The sequence below is a fragment of the Ambystoma mexicanum genome, chromosome 14 (assembly GCF_040938575.1).
Source record: "Ambystoma mexicanum isolate Mex_15411 chromosome 14, UKY_AmexF1_1, whole genome shotgun sequence".
Lineage (NCBI taxonomy): Eukaryota > Metazoa > Chordata > Amphibia > Caudata > Ambystomatidae > Ambystoma > Ambystoma mexicanum.
Window position 1 is genome coordinate 11868157 of NC_090940.1, and position 20582 is coordinate 11888738.

The following is a 20582-nucleotide window of genomic DNA, read 5'->3' on the forward strand; positions in this document are numbered from 1 at the left end:
GTCCGCTTGCCAAGCTTAAAGAAGGACACTCTGACCTCGCATTTCACCATACCCATGGTCCTTGTATATCCAGAGCAGCCATCACGCATGCACGCGGTAAAGGCGTACGTAGACAGTGGAGCCATAGGAAATTACTTGGACTGGGAATTGGCTACCAGGATGAATCTACCTCTCACCCGCAAGACCACGGCCGATGTTGTCACCACTGTAGATGGAACGGAAATTGCCTCTGGACCCGTAACTCATTCCACTGCAGAGATGACATTGCTGAGTCAAGATGGGCATCGAGAGGCTATGATGTTTGACTTAATCAAGGCCCCACAGTTTCAGCTGATACTGGGGATACCTTGGTTGGAAAAACATAATCCCTGTATTGATTGGCGAGAGAAGAGACTAACCTTCCCAGAATGTGCTCACACCTGCTACCCAAGGAAAACTCAAAACTCAGTCCTGGCCCCGGTAATTCCAGTAGCCATACAATTACCTGTTGAATACCAAGACTTTCAGGATGTCTTCCAAAAGGAACAGGCAAACACCTTACCACCTCACAGATCGTATGATTGTCAAATAGATCTTGTACCTGGAGCACAACCACCTTGCAGCAGAATCTATGCCCTTACGGAACCCGAAAATCTCCATTTGCGCCAGTACCTAGACCAGTACCTTGCTAATGGCTTCATTCGCCCATCCAAGTCCCCTGCATCTTCAGCTTTGTTCTTCGTACCGAAAAAGGAAGGCGACCTTAGAACATGTATAGACTACCGCGCACTGAATCAGATAACCATCAAGAATCAATACCCACTGCCTTTGATCCCAGAACTACTAGACCAGGTGAAGGACGCTTGTATATACACGAAACTAGACCTTCGGGGGGCATATCATCTGGTACGTGTCAAAGAGGGTGACGAATGGAAGACTGCTTTTCGCACCAAGTACGGACTATTTGAGTACCAGGTGATGCCCTTCGGACTATGCAATGCACCAGCAGCCTTCCAGTTCTTCATGAACGATGTCCTCCGAGAGCTTATCGACGTTTGTGTGGTCGTTTACATCGACAACATCTTAGTATACTCTTTATCAGAATATGAGCATGTAAAACACGTCCGAGCAGTCCTAGAGAAGTTACGCCAGCATAGATTATATGCTAAACTGGAAAAGTGCATCTTCCACACTACGGAAGTGGAATTCCTTGGATTCATTCTGACCCCGAGAGGAATCCGGATGGATACACGAAAAGTGGATGCCATTCTTAATTGGCCTTCGCCAAGTTCAATCAAAGGTGTTCAAAGCATGCTTGGCTTTGCCAATTTCTACCGCAGGTTTTTCCCGGACTTCTCGCACATTGTACATCCCATTACAACGCTATTGTGAAAAAACAAACGCTTTGTGTGGACAGAGGAAGCCGAGAACGCCTTCCAAGAGTTAAAAGCTAAATTCACATCTGCTCCCATATTAAGACACCCGCGCACCGAGCTTCCCTACATAGTGGAAACAGATGCATCCAGTTCAGCCATGGGAGCAGTCCTTTCCCAAAAGGATCCCGAAACTAACCAACTTCACCCAGTGGCGTTTTGGTCAAGAAAATGTTCAGCCCCCAAATTAAACTATGCCATAACCGACAAGGAGCTGCTGGCCATCAAGTCCGCCTTCAAGGCTTGGCGGCACTATCTACTGGGTGCCAGACATACCATCACGGTCATCACCGATCACCGCAACTTACAATACCTAAAGACAGCCAAAGCCCAATCTTCGCGCCAACTCCGTTGGACATTGTTCTTCGCCGAGTTTGATTTTGTAATAACCTATCGACCAAGATGTAAGAATGGTAAAGCAGACGCCTTGTCCCGGATTGGAATGGGAGAAGCAGAAATAACTTTAGAACCCGTACCCATAATTCCAGAACAGAGAATCCTTGGCCTGACATCCATACAGACACTGGAGGACATTCAAAACAAGATCCACCAACTCTTTGATTCCGTTGCCCTACAGGACTGGGCAAAGAAAGGTCCAGAGTACTCTGTCATCGATGATTTACCTTATTACCAAAGCCGGCCAATTTTACCGCAAAAGGAACTACAGGAACTTGTCATTTCCCATTACCATGACACCTTAATAGAAGGGCATCCGGGTATTGCAAAAACCAAAGCTAAAATTAGGAAGCAATTTTGGTGGCCCACCTGGCGAAAGGATGTCAAGTCATTTGTCATGTCTTGTGGCATTTGCGCACAAAATAAAGGGCAAAAGAAAAAACCTGCTGGATTATTGCAACAATTAGACATACCACCTACCCCTTGGCATACCTTGTCATTAGACTTCATCACGGATTTACCCCCGTACCAAGGTTACAATACCATTCTAGTTATTGTAGATCTTTTTTCTAAAATGGCCCACTTCATTCCTTTAAAAGGGATACCTTCAGCTTCAATCTTGGCAAAGGAATTCCTTGAAAATGTTGTCCGCCTGCATGGCTTTCCTTCGTGTTAATTTCAGATCGGGGCAGTCAATTCATTTCACATTTTTGGAGGAAATGCTGCCAACTGGCACAAATTGATGTTAGGCTTTCGACCAGTCACCACCCTCAGACCGACGGTCAAACGGAGAGGACCAACTAGACTCTTGAACAGTACCTCCGTTGTATGCTACATCAGTCTCCTAAAGTCGTTCTCCCCCTTGGCCGTGGTTTGTCTGGAAATTCAGACCAGGCCCAGCAGCCCCAGAAGCAGGCATCATGACACTTGGAGCATGCCCAAAAGCCCCAGTTAGGGGCTGTTTGGGTGCAGTCCTGGTACCTATGGCGCCAGGCTCATAAAGATAAAGTCAGTTCTGGCGCCATGGGCGCCAGGCTCATTATTGATAACTTACCTGAAGCAGATCATGCTGCATACTCACCTGAGGCAGACCATGCTGCATGAAGACTCAAGCCAAACGAGGCTTAGGAGGGACTATTTTACTGAAGGGACTATTTTGTTACTTGGGTGGGGCTGTGGAAGAATACTTACCTGGATCTTCTTCCAAGGCTATTTAAACCACGCCCGGACAGCCACACGTGCTTCGCGTTATTCTGCTTGCTGCAGCGTAACGCTCACCATGTTTTCAGCAGGTCCAGTCTTCAGCCACGCCCGCTTCAGTCCTGGGACTCCTGAAACAAGAAGAAAAGAAGGATAAAGGTTAGAACAGGAGTTTTAACTTTAATCCTTACCTGAATCCTGATCCATTTTGCCACGGAACTGAAAGACAGAAGTCTTTGAAGCATCGCTTCGCATTCCTATGGTGCCGCGCTGAACTCACCTGCTTGGCGGTACTTCAGCATTCCATCACGCTCTCTCCATCTCGCGGCCGCCCTCCGACACCTATGGAGACAAAGACAGCAAGGTGAGCAAGGGGAGAAAGCAAAGACTATACCAGTTACCCCCCACAAAACTTACCTGATTTACCACGGGGGTCTCACCTCATCTCGGGTCGGCACAGTCAACTCTGCTTCATCGCCGTACCCCGGCCCCTAAGGGGAAAACCACAATAGATTTTACCTGAATCTTACCAAGTGCCATTTGGAAATCTTCGAGTGGATTAATCGGCAACCTGCAAGGAATCGGACAGAGTGCAGATCAGACATTTGAACTCTTATGAACAATTGGACTTTAGAGTCAATACTGGAACTCCCCAATTCCCCTACGCCAGTGAAGTAACTGGTCATCCACGCGCCCCTGGCGGCCCAACCAGGATGGAGAGCTCATCCTTCCAAACCATCAGGTTAGACTAAGGAGAGGACATCAAGAGTGATCTGTGGGAAGACAACGGGAGTGGGGAAGGTGGGTTGACACTCAATTCCACAGGTGGTTAATTCCTCTTCTCCTTTGCAGAAGAATATTCTTGTGAGCCAGACAAACTAGGCTGAGCGGGCCAGTCCAGTCAGTCATCTCGGCGCTACACGTCACCCTGGTGGAAACAACAGCGGCCCAGTTCCGGTCGACGCCCCCGTGGGAACCAGGTGAGTGTAACACATAGGGATGGGAGTGTTGGTATTTGGTCTGCTCGACATGCATATGGATGGGACCATTGATATTGGGTCTGTAGTATATGCATACAGATGGGAGTATTGGCATTGGGTCTGCACTAACTGCATACGGATGGGAGTGTTGCTATAGGGTCTGCAATATATACATATGGATGGGAGAGTTGTTAATGGGTCTGCTCGACATGCATAGAGATGGGAGAGCTGGTATTGGGTCTGCTCCACATGCAAACCGATGGGAGCGTTAGTATTGGGTCTGCAATATATAGATACGGATGGGAGAGTTGGTATTTGGTCTGTTCAACATGCATACGGAGGGGGGCATTGGTAATGGGCCTGCTCAACATGCATAAGGATGGGAGCATTGGCATTGGGTTTGCACTACATGCATACAGATGGGAGCATTGGCATTGGGTTTGCACTACATGCATACGGATGGTAGCCCTGGCATTGAGTCTGCTCGACATGCATATGGATGGGAGCATTGGTATTGGGTCTGCACTAAATTCATACTAATAGGAACATTGGTATTGGGTCTGCAATACATGCATATGGATTGGAGCATTGCTATTGGGTCTGCACACTACATGCATACAGATGGGAGTGGTGATATTGGGGTCTGTACTACATTCATATGGATCAGAGCAGTGGTATTGGATCTGCACTGCATGCAAACCAATGGGAACGTGGTAAATGGACGGCACTACATTCAAACCGATGGGAGCATTGGTGTTGGGTCTGTACTACATGCAAACCGATGGGAGAATTGGTATTGTGACTGCACCACATGCATATGGATGGGAGCATTGGTATTGGGTCTGTACTATATGCATACAGATGGGAGGGTTGCTATTGGGTCTGCAATATATACATATGGACGGGAGAGTTGTTAATGGGTCTGCTCAACATGCATACAGCTGGGAGAGTTGTTGGTATTGTGACTGCACCACATGCATATGGATGGGAGCATTGGCATTGATTCTGCACTATGTGCAGACAGATTGGAGAGTTAGTATTTGGTCTGCTCGACATGCATATGGATGGGAGCATTGATATTGGGTCTGTAGTATATGCATACAGATGCGGGTATTGGCATTGGGTCTGTACTATACGCATACAGATGGGAGTGTTGGTATTGGGTCTGCACTAACTGCATACGGATGGGAGGGTTGCTATTGGGTCTGCAATATATACATATGGACGGGAAAGTTGTTAATGGGTTTGCTCGACATGCATAGAGATAGGAGCGTTCGTACTGGGTCTGCACTGTGCATAATAACAATAATAATAATAATTGTTCTTTTATAATGCACTTTATACCGGACACCAGCTTCTAAGCGCAAGACCAGGATTCGAAAGTAAGTTGCTATGCATCGTTGTGCTTCCAAGACAAACGCATTGCCCTCCCAACCCAATGGATGAGAGCTTTGGTCTTGGGTCTGCTTCACATCCATACAGATTCGAAATTGACAAAGATTATCCCAGTGCACAGTAAATTACTCTAGTCTTTAATGTAATTGAGTAACCCTGTTGTTCATTTAAAGGTGCTAGTGTCCCCAAAACGAAAATCCCTAAACCCTGCATTTCCTGTGAAAATGAATTGTCCCCAAATGAATTTTCCCATTCATTCCGAATTCCCCAAACCCTGCATTTCATTTGAATGTGTTCCCCAAACGATTCACCCATTGAGTTAATTTCCCAAACCTTCCAAAAAAAAGCCAAAACGAAATTCCCATTATATTCCCACTCCATATACTTTGCCTTCAAACCAAAGGGGGTCATATATATCTGTTGCCTGGGGTGGGGATAGCCGGGAGAGAAGAGCATTCTGATAACCCAGGGCATCACTGTGTGTTTTTAACATTATGTTCGAAGAAATCCTAAGTGTGTTTTGATTTCAAATATTTTCATTCAACCTCTGTTTGTTGTGGTAACTGAACATCTAGAAAGAAATATGTCAGTCAATTGATGCAAGTAACTTGAAATTATGATTATTGTGTTGTGCCACAGAGTTGGTGGCTGGCGTTCTTGTGATTTGTTGATTATTCATTGACGAAATGTAAATAAATATACACTAGTATTTCTATACACAGCCTGGTTTCTAGGATTTTGAAGATACAGAGCGTATCTGTTTAATGGTGTTATACGAGTTGGAGGCCTAACCAAATTTGAATCTGCTAAGTGATTTGTTGTGCGACACCTTCATGGGGGATGGGGGGAGGAACTCCCTGAGTTGAGAGTGACCATCAAATCAACCATGACAAAATGGGAGGCTTGCGGCTGCAAATTGGTTGAGAGTTTTCACTTGTGACATTCGCAGTAGCAGCAGACTATTCAGTTGGGTGTAATTGCATTTCAGTGGATAGAAATGTGTGTTTGCATTGTTAAAGTGCCACTCAGACTTGTACCCCGGGTTCCAGAAAAGTACATAGAGAATACAGATGATTGAAGAGAACTATTTTGAGTTGACATTGTGAGTAGAAACAAAGCAGGAATGTGGTTGGCATTTTGCCCCTCCATAGAGAGTATATAAGGTTGCAGAACACATTTCAAAATGAGAACCATACAAATGCATATGGCCCAAAAGCAACTCCTATCCAAATTATTTATCAAAGGTGATTGGTTGGAGGAAGAACATGAAATGTGGCAAGCCAGACTGATGCAGGGGGCTACCTCTGCAAATGTTGACATGTGGCAGGATAATGGTCTCTTACATCAAGCTCCGACAGATTGTTATATGACACAAACCAGTAGAGATGAGCAAATTAAAATGACTAAGCTAACAGAATATATGTACTTCCATTTGTTGTTTTGGAAGAACGACTCAGAATAGTATGGCCAGGCTGAGCTTTTGAATGAAGCCCAGCAAGAGCTGGAAGAATTAGAAGCTAGAATGCAACAGAGCCACAGTTTAGAGTTAAAGCTAGAAAGTATCATTGAACAGCTAAAAGATGAGTTAAAAACGCAGCAACAAGACAATGCAGAATGTGTTGAAAATCTGGGCGCGCAGCAACACAAATTAAATGATCAGGTTGCTCTTAATCGAGTCCTTTTAGAGGACATGATCACAATCCAATCCCAAATAAAACAATTTAACAATGAAAATAGACAATAAATTATCAAAGGGATAGAGTCCCAAGGTGATTTTGATCAAATGCACCGAAATCTGAACACTTTGAAACAACAGAGAAAGCAATTGACAAAAGGAAAAGTCTGAGTAAAACTAGAGAATAGTGTCCTTTCTCAGAAAGTGTGTCAGTTAAAGACAAATGCAGAGATAAATGTGTCAGATACTCAGAAACTGATTGACATTATGCGAGAAAATGAACAATTAAGGGAAGGTGTGAGTAAGCAGAGATTGATTTAGCAGCAGGCAACACAGTGCAGAACTGCTCATGAGGAAGAAATTTATTGTCAGGAACGGGTATTGCATCAGGTGAAGGCTCTTAGGGCACCAAAGGTCCTAAAAGGTAACCCAGGAAGGCTGGAAACTACATTTCCCAGAAGGAGTGGGGTTGCCTTGGCGTGCCTGATCAGCTGCACATGATTACCCAGGCCCTGTGGTGGTGACAGGGAAGGGTGATTCCACTTCGCTTGATTCCTTCATGTCCAGGCAGTCCCTTGGGGCTCCCGGACCAAAAGATAAGTGAAAAACGCTTGCACTCATGATATTAGTTCTTTGTTTTTTGAAGGCACTACCTCATGTCTTGGGACTGTAATGTGAGGAATGGCACTGTAGGGTCCTTTTGGGCCAACCACTATATATAACTTGAAAGAACTTGGGGGCAAAGGCCATAGATGAAGTAAACTAGGGTTCTGCATGATTAAGGGAAAGTGTGCCAGTTAACACGCACTCTTCCCCAAGGAACATTAAGAGACTGTCTCAGCAGCCGAGAGGCTAAGTTGTCATGATATATGTATGTCTTATGTTTGTTTTGCTTTGCCTAATTAGGCCATGAGTCATGTATGTTCATATGGCAGATGTCCCTTGTTTGTTTCATACTGCTTGCTCAAGTGTTTTCTGTTGACATAGAATCTTGGGCCTTTGTTACCCCTGTTGCCCAGACTACACCATCTCCTCGCCCATTGGTTGCTGCCATGGCTTATTAGCCAATCTGCTTCTCTGGCAGGTGTAAGCCAGCCCCCAACAAAGACCCACAGACAAGGCTCCTGTCCAGAGCCAGGAGGAACGCGAGGAATGCGCCCTCTCCTACTACGTATGTCATATTGCCACAGTCTGCCTCAACCACCTGTCTACACTCAACGAACATCAGCTGTCATGTTTTGTTTGCAGTTACAGTCCGTCATCTCGCCGAGTGTGAAATCTTCGTGCTCTAAGGACTTACCACATGTTCCGACCACGTATGCCTGCAACATCGACTTGCCTTCTTAGCATGAAGGTACTCTTTTTGCAGTTATCTTTGGTCTGCCCGTACTAGCCCACAGTGTATATTATTGAATGGCTGGGTGTCGTAGCCACTGCCCTTCTACTCCTTTCAGTTGATCAGACCCCAGTATTTGTTGAAACTATACCGTCCTGCCCAAAGTGTTGCCTAGTTTAGCCTATATCACTTGTTAGGTCGACTGTATAATGTTTAGCCTATATCACTTGTTAGGTCGACTGTATAATGTTCTAGTGCCTATGGGTTGGTGTTCTCCGATGTACTGTTTCTGAATGGTATATGACCTATTGTGTTCTTTAGTCGCCGATGCACCACACAGACCTCTATGTGCAACATCTCAGATCGACACACCAAATCTGCACAATCTCTCTGCCTTAGGATCCCTAGGTTCAAGCTTCAGAGGGCAGCAGCTTTCCTGTTCACACGCTACCTACAACCTTAAGAACAGAACCGCCCTACCATATATAAAGGAAGAATGTAAAAACATGTCTCATCTCAAAAGAGACCTCGCAATCTGTCTGTATTACCTTGCTGCACCTGCACCTGCACCTGCACCTGCACCTGCACCTGCACTTTCAGTGAACTCGTTGTATTGTTTTCTTTCTTCTCGATTCTGTACTAAATTGCCTGCACTACTCCAGTGCACTTTCACCTAACCTATTGTTTGGATTTAACCTCTATGTACCTGTGTAACATGCTTTATATGTAAGAAATGCACCCAGATCCATCAGGGCTTGGGGTGCTCTACAAATAAATAAAATACAAAATACAAATACACCCTTATGTTTCATGCTATATATTATGTGTCAAGCAGGGGTGCAGGAAATGGTTGTGGTATGGCACTATGTTAAGAGAATTCAGGAGTGCAGGTAGGGTTCAGGTTAAGTCAGGTTTGTCAAGGTTGTGGTCTCAATACATATGTGTGTATGTTCTTTACCTATACCTCACTGCGCCCATCCAATCTCGTTCTCCCTCACCCTCTTTCCTAAACTCCCCCTTCCTATCCACAACCTCTCCCTAATCCCTCTTCCCCCATTGGCTGCCACGTGGTTATCTGTGACTTCACACATCAGGCACCCATGTCAACCACAGTGGGAGGGTTGAATCCATTAGGCTCTACATATCACCAAGAGATAGGGGCTGAGAAAAACAAATCTGAGAGGCTGGAAGAGGAAATAGCCAATTACAAACAGGCTTTGAGGCACCCCGACCAGTTAAAGTATGGATCAGAGTGATATCCTCTGCCCCAGGGATCTCAAGCAAACTCACCACCTCACGCACAGGTAGCCGCTAACTTCATGCCTGCCAGTTTTCAAGAACAGGGAAACATGAGGCAGCTGGACTCTACCAGGCCTAGTCCAACTGACCTGGAAGGCCAGTCCTTATCAGATATTGGCGAGTATTCATCTCTACCCAGATTTAAAAATACCCTAGCATATACTTCTGACCCGGAGGGCTCCTATCATATCATATGATATGATGTGGCATTTGTAGCGCGCCTATACACAAGTGTTTCAAGGCACGATGAGGCAGGGAGGGGGGAACAAAGGGAAGACAGACAACGATCCTACTAGGGCAGGTGTCATTCAGATCGCGGAAGTGCATGGGTAGGGGGAAGGGAAAGTGCAAGGGGAAAGGGAAGGGGGAAAAGTGCAGTACAGGGTAGAATAATAGATAAATAATAGGGCCAGCTGGTGGCAAGTACATGGTAAGTGCAGACAAGTGCTGGGAAGGGGGCTGTAGGGATACAGAGACAGTCCCGCAGTGCAGGGGTTGCCAGGGAGGCAGTGCAAGTGGAGAGTGGCTGGGCCAAGGACCGAGATCGGTGAGAGTGGCCCAGTTGCATATTCAGTGCAGTTTCAGTCAAGAATTAGCAGGGGAGAGGGGGAGAGAAAGCAGAAGCAAAGAGGAAGGTTTTGAGGTGCTTCCGGAACCGGAGATGGTTCTCCTCAAGATGAAAAGATCAGGGAGTTATACTGGCAGAAACTAAAGTTACAAAGGGACCACTAGGTCCGCTTTGCAGACAGATAAGAACTAGAGTCCAGGCCTCAAAAGAGTATTTTGAAAACATTCACACATTCCGGGAGGTGGGGAGAATTCTCCACCATACCCGAAAGAAGGGATAAGGAAGATGACTACTCCCCTGTGCGAAAAGGGGAGTACAAAGAAAGTGACCCTGAGAGCCCAGAGCACCACAGAGGAGAAGAGACCAGACCCCGTCATTCTGGGAGGGATTCCCAGTCTCATAGAAGTAGGGCACGCCTAGAGGATAGGGAATGGACCACCAATAGTAGCAGCCCTCAGCCACAGGGTGAGTGGACTCAGGTGCAGTGGAAAAGGAAGTCTGCCAAACAGAAGAGAGGTCTAGTGAAAGATCCAATTCAGCAAATAAAGGCCATAAAGAGCTTAATGACTCCTCCCATAAGAATGCCAAATGTCCAGCATTGGAGCATTTAGAGCTGTAGGAACAAATGATGACATGATTTGGAATAAAAAATGATGGGAACTACATGGAGCTTGCCATACAGACATTCTCCCCCGAGTACTCCAGCTCCTTTGCAGGGCTGGAGGATGATGATCACCATAAATGGTCCACCTACAAGGCGGCCATTTTAAAACACGTTTCCACTCACAGAAACCCACAGGAGGCCTGCAAGGTAGCATACACCCTGCAGTGTGGGGGAGACCAGGCACCTAGGGAGTTTGTGCAGGATTTGAAACAAGCATTTGTCCAGACTTCTAGGTGGGTGAATACCGATAGTACGGGGTACATTAATACATATTTTCATGCACTCCAGAAATTCATTGTGACTCAATTAGTGAAAGATTTTCATGAGCGTAGGACCCTGGATTGGGTGATTGAATAAGCCCCTAGGATCTATGAGGTCCAAAAGCACTCTGAAAATAAAAATAACACAAAAACCCTAAACCATCCAACACAGCTGCCGATTGCGAAGGTGGCAGAGGTAAAAAAATACCCCTCCATTGGACTTGGAGACAGGGGGCCTAAAAATACTCCTTCTGCCAACAAGCAGAACGATAGGCAGAGGAGGCCCTCTGATTCAGCCCGATTGAGGGGGAGTCAGGCAGGATACCAGACGAATGACCCTTCTGACCCTGCCACCTAAATAAATACAAAATACAAAGGTACAAGACAATACCCGGATATATATGGGCTCCCGTGGCACAAGTGGGAGGGGCCCAATCAGGTACGTACTGCCCCAGGAAACCCCCCTCCAATCCTTCCTCCAGAGGGAAGTAATACTCCACTTCCCAACTTGAACTTCTTTCCCAGGTACACCCCGAAACCTAATTTCCCGAATAATCCTCCTCCTTCTTCCCTCTTTCAGGACAATAGAATCCTGAACCCGGGAGACAAAGGATGGAATACCCAAACTACTCCGGGAGACAGAGCCGTTACCCTTTCCGGGAGCAGCAAAGGTATGAATCAAGACTTCCCCAACAACCAGAAAATGTTTCACAACTGGAGCGACAGGTCCAACATCTAACCAAAGACCTGGGTCGCAGGCTGAGGGTTCAGTCAAACCCTCAACTGAAACTTGCCACCCAGAATAACCCAACATCCAGGTCTGAGGCCCCAGAGGGGAAATAACTGGAAGAAAATTCTAACAACCAACAGGTTCCTGAGGAGGAGGCCCGGGTGGAGGGGAGATGCACAGCCCTAGAAGAAGCTTCCTTTCCCCCGGAACAAAATCCCAGGAAACCTCGGAGCCTGAATATGAATCTTCTGCCCTCGAAAAGCTGGAACCTAGAGCTCAGAGGGTAAGTAGGAGAAGGCAACCCACTTTGGGGAGGAAGTCTGAATCTGCCCTTTCGTATTAGAAGAATCCCTAGGGGATACAGGGAAGAAAATCTTCTCTTTCAGGGATAGAAGGATCCCTCCCGAGGACAGATGGGTCCCAGAAGACCCAGATTTTGATGGGGTAAGTATGGGGACTGACAGAGAGCAGGACGTTTCTAAACCCCAACAAGATCACCCAGATGGCCCAGAAATCACAGAAGTATCCTCCCCCCAAACAGGTTCTGGGAACTAGCTCCAGGAAATGGGGGGCAGCGGAGAATCAGGGGAGTAAAAGGATTCCCCAACTCCATGTTTGTCTGGATGCCAAATCTTTTTTTTTTTATTCCGGCAATCCAAAACAGAAAAATGTCCAAGATTACACAGTGTCGGAGTTCAATATAAAACAGTTAACTGTCAAGCTGGCACATTATGCACATTTTCATTGCCCACTTGAGGAGAGAGAAGGAAGATGTTATGCTTCCATCAAGGTACAGGTTCAGTGTGCGTTATCAGTGCTGGTGGACACTGGATCCAAAGCCACCCTCCTATCCAAAAAGGCGTTCAACCAACTGAACTCAGGAAGGGGGGAGAGTCACCAAATTCCCCTCACACCTCTTCCCGGACAACTCCAAAACTTTGATGGGAATGATATGTCTGTTGAAGAGATTGCCGATCTGGAAATAAAGATTGGGTGACATAGAGTGAAACGCCCAGTGATAGTCGCGACTCCAGAGGGCACACCTTGTCTATTGGGCAATGACCTCCTTTGGCGGTTATGACCCCTGATTGACTGTGTGAACAAGGTCCTCTGGACCCAGACTAGCCGGCCGATCAAACTAAAACAAAGCGCAAATGATGTGAATTTGAATGGCACCCTATGAACATTAAACTTCCACACACCAACTGCCACTTAACAATCTACTAGAAATCTTTTGCGTCTGCATTTCCCTTGCATATCCCAAAAAAGTGTACACGCTGCTCCTATAAATGCACATGTGCATTGTGCAGTAAGAGAAGGGCATGAATAGAAAGTGGAGTAGAGATTGCCAAGTGCTGATAGGAGCCCAGAAGGTACATAGGTGGGAGGCCACTGGATAACTGCTGGGGCAGAGAAGTCCCATGGGTGGGACACACAGCTGCCAGGTGGTAGACCCGCAAGGGCAGTGCTAATGGTGGGGAGGTGCACTGGTGTCGACTAGATATAGGGCCTGGACCCTACTAGGTTTATGAGGGACCAGGCCAACAGTCTCAGTGCCAGGGATATCAGTTAGCAGAGAAGAGATTAATTGAAACAGGAATTCAAAAGTAGTTTTCAAATGTTTACGGAACTTAAGGAAGTTCACCTCAATTCTAAGAGGAGCAGGAAGGCTGTTCCAAAGAGAGGCACTGGCTGGAGAGAGAGACATGCCTCCCGCTCTCTGTTTCGAAAAGCATTTGACAAGCAGAGAATTGGAGTTTGAGGAGCAGGCGGCTTTAGTAGGGGAGTATTTAGGGAGACAAAGTTGGAGATAGCATAAATTGGAGATAGAATAGTCCCAGGCCCCAGAAAGCCTTTTCAATAATACGGAGGATCTTTATTTTCATCCTTGCAACCAACAGGAGCCAATGTACACATTTTAGGGCTGTAGCGATATGATCCCTGGGCTTCAGATAAGTCTTGCAGCCCTATTCTAGATTAGCCGAATGGGGCATAAACACCAAAGAGAGAGGTTGAGGAAGAGGCTGCTGCAGTAGTCCGCTCTACAGAAGACCAGGGGTCTAGAAACGTTGAGCTTCTAGGGGAAGTTGAGAAACAGTAGAATGGCTCTAAGGAAGGGATGCTGAAAGTGGGCCTTCTTTATAAGCTCCAAAATATAAGGAGTAAAGGAGAGAGAGCACTTAACGATGACCCCAATGTTTTTGGCCTCACAGGCTGGCGAAGTAGAGGGCCCAAAGAACGCAGCCAGAGGGTAGGAGGAAAGCAGGGCACGGGTGTCACAATAAGAAGTATCTCCATCTTACTGGTATTGAGACAGATATGTTTAGCAGCACACAAAGCCTGGATGGCGTCAAACAACCAGGGATAAAAAAAAATGAGGAGAAGAAATTAGTAGAGGAGCGATTCAAGGAAAGCTGTGTGTCATTAACATAACACTGGCAATGAGAAAAGAAGCAGCACATCAGGTGAGCCAGAGGGACGAGGTCATTTATTGAATAGCCAAAATGATAGGATAGAACCCTGGGGTATGCTGCAAGTAGAGAGTGAAGTGGTGCAGTAGAAATGGCCCAGTTTCAGCTGGGAAGGGTGGTTCGTGAGAAAAACAAGTCAGCGAGTCCAGTGCCCGGTCCATGATGTTAAAGGTATTATGTAACCGTTTAATGAGGATAGGATGGTTGACTGTGTCAAAGGCGGAGGAGAGATCAAGGAGCACTATCTTCAATTGTACTCTGATCATAAATACAATATACACTTCAATGGTATCATTACACAATATTACAAATACTGTATACTCCCCCTATAGTACCTATAATAACTATACACAAATTACTATAGTATGTGTGGCCAGTGGCCACAACCACCACACTAGAATTAAACCATAAAACAAGTACATACAATACACCTTCAAGTAACAAAACTCGCCCTGAACCCCCTGTAATCCAAATGATGCCTTCGGACACCAAAAGTGACTGTGGACTCGGCAGCACCTGCACACCTTTTTTCACCTATAACAACAGCTCCATGTCAACTTTATTGCACTCTCCCACCCTTTCCAAACCCTCTTTTGGCCAACAAATAACTCCAAATGTGTTTTCCCGACTTCTCACTGTGCTGTCCGCCAGGGGAGTTGCTAGGTCTGGAAAAGACCTGGGGCTACGCTGATGTCAGAACTGTTGGGGCTGGGGGCTAGCTAGTCTTTTGCTGTAGCTCCTGAGATTCTATCCGGGGCTACAACCAAAAGATCAGGGGCTATAGCCCCCTTAGCCCCCCCCTAGCAACGCCCCTGCTGTCCGCAGTCAGCGGCTATGTCCTTGGAGTCGGCGGCACCCGCAAACCCCCTTTTCACCTACAAAAAACAGCTCAATATCAACTATATTCCACCCCTTCACCCTTTCCAGCACCTCTTTCGGTCACCAAATAATCCCAAATCTGTTTTCCAGACTTTTCCCCCACTGTGCTTTCCGCAGAGACGAACGGCTGACCGCAAATCCAACATAGCGACCATTTCAAAAAATATTACGGGCCTCGCGCTTTTGAGCATCCAATCAGCAGGTGCATATGATGTCCATAGACATCACAACACCCCTGATTGGCATAGACCTGTACCCGGACCCTGTGTAAGTGAGTCTGGGGACCGGACCCAGACATCACACATTTTTTTTCCTACTTTTTGGCTATTTAAAAAAAAACTACTGGATGGATTTACACCAAATTTACAAAAGCAAGCTTTTGGGACCAAGCAGCCACTTATCGCACAAATTTGGTGAAAACTCGTCCACCGGTTTGGGCTGTAGGCACGAGCAACATTATTTTTCCATTGTGTCTATGAGAATTTCCACTTAATTTGGGAACCCGCTATAACTTTGCCCCCCTCTGGACGAAACCACACCAAACTTGGCAGAAACATTCTGAGGGGGCCACAAACTCTCTTTGCTAACTTTGTGAGGATTCGTAAAGGGGGGCAAAGATATAAGCGCCCCCCAAACGTTTTCCTTCTATGCGTTGAGCATCTGATCCATACCTACAGGGACCCTACCGCTCGCCCTGCTATATATACATACATATTGTACCTGGCCCTGTTTGGGGCGTGTCAGCTCACGTCTGCTCCCTTATTTGCCAGGTCACTTAAAGGAGCAAGGCTTGACATCAGAGCCTGGGAATAGTGCCAATGCAGACACCAGCCTGGGGGGCTGATATCAGTAAGATAAGCAGCATTTTCACGGTGTATCATTAGGCCACGCCCCTCACTTCATAGGGCACGCCCTCTTGCTGCATATACCACGCCCCTTACTTCAGAAGCCACGCCCCTCACTTCAAAGGCCCCGCCCCTCACGTCATAGGCCACGCCCCTCTGTTCGTAGACCATTCCTTTTCAGTGACACTTTAGGGAGCCTCAACTTTTTCGTCCCACATAAAGCAAAGCCATGCACAACATTGAAAAAAGGTACGGTGGCTACCAGCCGTGCACCCAAGCCTCCTGCTTACCCTACTCTCATACGCCTTACCTGCCATGGTTACACTCAATAGTCGGCCAAGCCCCGCCCCAGCCATCACTCATGTGACACACTCCACCTGTGCTCAGTTCATAGGGCAAATGTTGCTATTCCCAGCAGTGGCTGGCCAGTGGCTGGCCAGCAGCCGGCCTTGGGGGGCTTATGCCCCCCCATATCGAGGAAAGGGAAGACAGAAGGCATTGGTCTGCCAGTGGCGGTCAGCCCCTTGAGCTGATGGGGTTGGGGCTGCAACAAGAGCTGGTCAAATCTATCTATGGAGAACAGACAGCAGCAGAGGAGAAGAGCCTGCACAGCCCATATGAACTGCCCCCCACCCTAGGGTGCCTCCCCATGATGAAGCCAAGGGCTTAACTGCTGGGGTCACCTTTAAGAATTCCCAGTGGTTCACTTTACTTTGTGAAGCTACATTTACGCTGAACTGGGGTGAAAGTTGCATCTAATGGGCCAAAGGAAAGCGTAATAGACATTCAGCCCCCTAGTCTCAAAGGGGTGGTGGACAGCGTAATGGGTTAGTGCACCTACTGCAACTGTGCGTAACCTGTAGGCTTCACATCCAACTCCTGGCGCAATAGTGATACCGTTTTGCCTGTTATGCTTGGACCTGTAGAAACCTCAGATCACCGCTAAAAGGCGCCCTGTTTGACTCGCAACATGAGTCACTCAACAACACTGACCCCTAGGCGTTGGTTTTTCACATGTTCTTCAGGAGAGTTGGGAGCGGAGAGATAGTTTATTTGTGCCGAGAGTTATCGAGGGCAGGGGCACTTCTACAGACCATGGAGTCAATGGCACCTGGGGGCATGAGGGGGGTTTGGGTCAGTCATGGCCCCACTCGAGACCCATTTCATAAAACTGTACTGCAGGTACCCAAAATGTTGAGTTTGGTTCCGCGCCGGTGTTCGGGATCTGTAGGTGGACTGCTATGTTATACTGTAGATCCCAGTAAGAGGTCTGGTGCTATATAATACGTGGCTCTATGAGAGGTCTATTATCATGTAATCAGGGCCATCTTAACAGTTTTGGGGGCCCGGGGCACAGACAGCCTTGCCCCCCCCCAAATCCTATGTCACTCCCTGAAACCCATGCCCTACTCCCACCCCGCTCCAAAACCATGTCGCCCCCGCGACACGACACCCATGCCCCCCTCCCAATGTGAAAAATGAAGGGATTACATATCTCGATTCCAATTCAGCAGATATTCCTCTAAGCTTTAAATGGATTATCTAGTTGTTAATAGAGGCCAATTGTCCAGCTGTAAAGGGTGTTTCGGCAGCCAATGAGTGTTAAGCAGCAACGTTCTGTGATGTGCAGGTAACACACACAGCACTTGCATAGTTGTACTTCAATAACCCATACCAACTTGCAGTATGGCCTAGATAAAGACTTGTCGCATGCATTCGATCACTGTTAAAAGAAGTGACACATGTTCATAATGACACACCCTTATGCGCGGTTATGCTATGTTTCATTGCTATACTTAGTTGTGTTATTTTATGAAATGTATTAAGGTATGTTCATTAGCCTTGTTATGCTGTACTATGTAAGTGTGTTGTGCTATGGTACTCTACGCTATGCTTCTTTTATTACACTATGTTATGCTGTGCTGGGTCATGTTATGTTTCGCTATGCTAGGTGACGTTATGGAATGTTTGCTATGGTGTGAACAATACACTTGTGAGCAATCCACTGAATTATTTTCTTAACTTCAAAGAGCTGCACTAGCTTGTCAGATAGCACAGCAAGTTGAGTGCTCTTTCTTCCCTGTGCACAGCTTGCTGATGCCGGTTCAAATCCTGTTAGGGCCAACTCAGCCTTTTATCCTTTCGAGGTCGATAATAAATTGACTACCACGCAGTGTGGGATAAAAAGATACCTGAGGGTTTGTAGCGCTATATAAAACTATATGTTATTAGATAATATTATAATATGATATTGGAGTGAACTTTCCTATCTCCGGCCCCTATTACCTGCTAGGCAGCATCACTTACCAGCCAGCTGAGTGATCCCCGTTTGTGACCCCTCAAGCATTCACTCGCCATAACCTGGAAGCAGATCGGCACGCCGCCATCCCATCCCGGCACATTATAATTTCCGTATTAATCGGCTAATGCAATGGTGTCTGTTTCTAAATGTACCATAGTTTGTCACTTTAGAATATTGTAACTAACAGATGTTTCTATTACTCAAAGGCATGAGTTGCAATTTATCAAACCAACCTACCCGAGTATATAATATATGCAACTTGATTGATGAGACAACTCATGAGAGCCAGCTCAAATTCTAAGAAAGGTCAACTAAGGTTCTATGCTTTTTATTGCCGGCAGATCTTTGTGTTTCAGACAAATGTGCATGCCTCACAGAACCCCTTCTGCCCCTCACGGCCAGCCCTGGTCACGGAATTGGTGGCCTGGGCCCAGCCTGACGCTACTGGCCGCAGCAGCCAGCAGGAACACGTCAGGTCACACAGATAGCCGCTCCCAAACCCCGAGGCCCCGACAGGAGACAGGTATGTAAACTGGAGGGGCAGTCCGTAGAGACAGGAGGCAGAGCAGGGACCGTACCGCCGCCCGGGCCGGGCCTGGACCTGGGGGCCTTGGTTGGAATCACTTTGAGGACGCTTTTACGGTCACGTCACTTGCCTGATTTGGAGTCGGCTCGCCTGCCGGCGGGGACTCTGTCTCCTGTTGGGGCCTCACGGGTTGGGGGGCAGCCGGTGCACGCCGTTGGCACTTAGTAGTAGTGACACTGGCAGTGGCACACTGGCAGGGCCCCAGGCAGCAACTAGGCCGCACGCACGCACGCACGCACCATGCAGTGCAGCAGGCTCTCTCTGTCTGAAGACCGATGCCACGTCTAGACACCTTCACAGTAACTTGTGAATTGAAGGTGGCGCTCTGCTGCCTCCTATGGCAAAAGCAACACGTCACCATGTCATTTCACGGCAGCAAATGAAAAATGCACATTCTGTGTTACTATACAGAATGTATCAAATACTGTATAGTAACAACAGAATGGCAGTTTTCATTGGCTGTTTGTAACAGTTTCTTGTTGCATTGCTATTGCTGGCCCCTCCCAGGCCCAGCCTAGGCCTGCAACAATGATTTATGATCCAAGCGAAGTGGAAGAATGGCAATCACGTGACTTCACTTGTTGTCAACTCGAAATCAGTAAGCCGGCCTGGTGGGGTGGGGGCACAGAGAGGAGAGCACTATGTTGTTGCTTACTTCTTGGCCTTGCAGACAGGCTGGCATGTGTTATTCTCACACTCCAGGATCTGTAGGGGCCCCCTCCGGGATAGGGGCCCGGGGTACGTGACCCGTTTGCCCCCATAGAGACGTCCCTGCATGTAATAAGTAGCTCCGTGAGAGGTCTATTATCATAACATAGATGCCTGTAAGAGGTATGTTGCTATATAATACGTGGCTCCATGAGTGGTCTCTTATCATAACATAGATCCCTGTAAGAGGGCTGTTGCTATATAATACGTGGCTCCATGAGTGGTCTCTTATCATAACATATATGCCTGTAAGAGGCCTGTTGCTATATAATACGTGGCTCCATGAGTGGTCTCTTATCATAACATAGATGCCTGTAAGAGGCCTGTTGCTATATAATACGTGGCTCCATAAGTGGTCTCTTATCATAACATAGATGCCTGTAAGAGGCCTGTTGCTATATAATACGTGGCTCCATGAGTGATCTATTATCATAATATAGATGCCTGTAAGAGGTATGTTGCTATTTAATACGTTGATATTACATAGATGTCTGTAAGAGGTCTTTTACTATGTAATACATGGCCCCGTGAGAGGTTTATTATCAAAATATAGATGCCAGTAAGAGGTCTGTTGCTATGCAAGGTTCACATTTGCTGGGAGCTATTTCACTCCTGGTTATAGCCCAGGAGAGCCTGGTTGACTTGACACCAATAGCTACCAGAAGCTACATTTGGCTCCACGTGCCAACTGGTGCTGTGCAAATATACCAACATGACATTAATGCTGTGCATTCGGGAATGTGTACACATGAGCATAAGGACACATCAAGAAGACATTTAAAGCAGAATGGGTGATATATAATTGACAAAATGTTATACTTTGCATCTCATATGGGAGTTAAATATGTGCCAAGTTATAAAACAGCTCCTGGTTCC